General features: G+C 39.8%; 1 protein-coding gene across 2 annotated transcripts in view; it reads left to right on the top strand.

Moving 5' to 3' along the window:
* LOC102205740 (transmembrane protein 79-like) overlaps positions 1 to 1381 on the top strand; it is a 7710-nt gene that overhangs the window by 5040 nt on the left and 1289 nt on the right. The window lies entirely within an intron of this gene.

Below are 1381 nucleotides of genomic sequence, written 5' to 3'. Positions count from 1 at the left end.
CTGCAGTCGTTCCAGGGAGGCATTACTTAAGCAAGTAAACAAGAAATTACAATAATCTAAGCGAGATGAAACAAAAGCATGAAGAATCATTTCCAATTCAGAGCATGACACAATGGGACTCATTTCTTAAATGGTAACAACAGGAGCAAACCAAAGATTTAACGTGTGAGTCCAGCGTCAGAGCTGGGTCAAATTTAACACCAAGGTTACTAATGGAGGGTTTAATATAAGAAGCAAGAGGGCCTAGATTTTTAACCACTGGGGGAACAAATTTCTCAGGAGCAAAAACAATGACTTCAGTTTTACCAGCATTTAGTTAGTTGATAATTAGTTGATAATTATCAGCCAGCCGATCTCTAATGGAATCTAAGCAGGACTGCAAGATTTGGAGCTTAGAAACATCAGGTGGCCTAAAAGAGATATATAGCTGAACATCATTAGCATAACAATGATATGAAATATCAGAAAAAGAGCTACAAAGAGCCCCACAGGAGGATCAGAAAAAAAAGTTTTTAAAAATCAGAGGCTGAGGAAGAACTCCCCATTAAACAGGAAGTTGGCTAATGCGTGCTCTGGCATTATCTGCCACCATGGAAGCTGTGGAGAATTGCTTATGCCATCACTCATTTAACCAATCACGTCAGGTTTTGGGGCCTTTGGACAGGACAGCCATGCTAGTGCGTCCAAATCATATGACCATTTAAGATGACGTACCAGCAAGATGCAGTCTCACTGAGTCTCCGTTTGTGTTGACAGACCAAGTAAAGCTAGAGTTATGATAAATCATTCTCATTGTGCTTTTTCCTGAATACTGTCGTCAGGTGTAGCGTACAGAGCAGTGGTAAAACTGGATGTTCTAAGGAATGCACTTTCAAGCAAAAACGAACAAACACACCCTTTCCTATTGGTGGAAAAATGCACCACATCAACCAATCAAGAAATGATATGGCAACACGTGCCATTTGTTTGCTTACAAAGAGGGGAAAGTGGGAATGATTTTGATGTTTAGCATGTTTGAAGTGTGTCTACGGTGTTTGGCTTTTGTTCTTTTTTTGCGTGTCACAGCAGCGAGGTGACGGCTGAATGTCACTGACTGAAATCTCCATGTGGAAAACAGAAGTGATACACCTGAGGTTTTAGGCCTGTGATGAGCTCCTCTGCCTTTTGCTGGACAGAACTAGTTTTTGGAACAACACAAATAATTTGTGTGACATCTGATTGCTTTGTGCAAAAAAACGGCAGAGACTGTTAACAGTTGCACAGAACTTTTATTTTTTTCATCACAAGTTCTGAAAATGATTTGTTGAACATGTTTCCTGCTCTGATTTTCTTTTAAGGTTAGTTGTGTCACTACAGTATGTCAAAATGAAAACATGACTGT

Source organism: Pundamilia nyererei, unplaced genomic scaffold (genome assembly GCF_000239375.1).
Source record: "Pundamilia nyererei isolate P.nyererei 1_Seehausen unplaced genomic scaffold, PunNye1.0 scaffold00139, whole genome shotgun sequence".
NCBI lineage: Eukaryota > Metazoa > Chordata > Actinopteri > Cichliformes > Cichlidae > Pundamilia > Pundamilia nyererei.
This window is presented reverse-complemented; position numbering and strand designations above follow the sequence as displayed.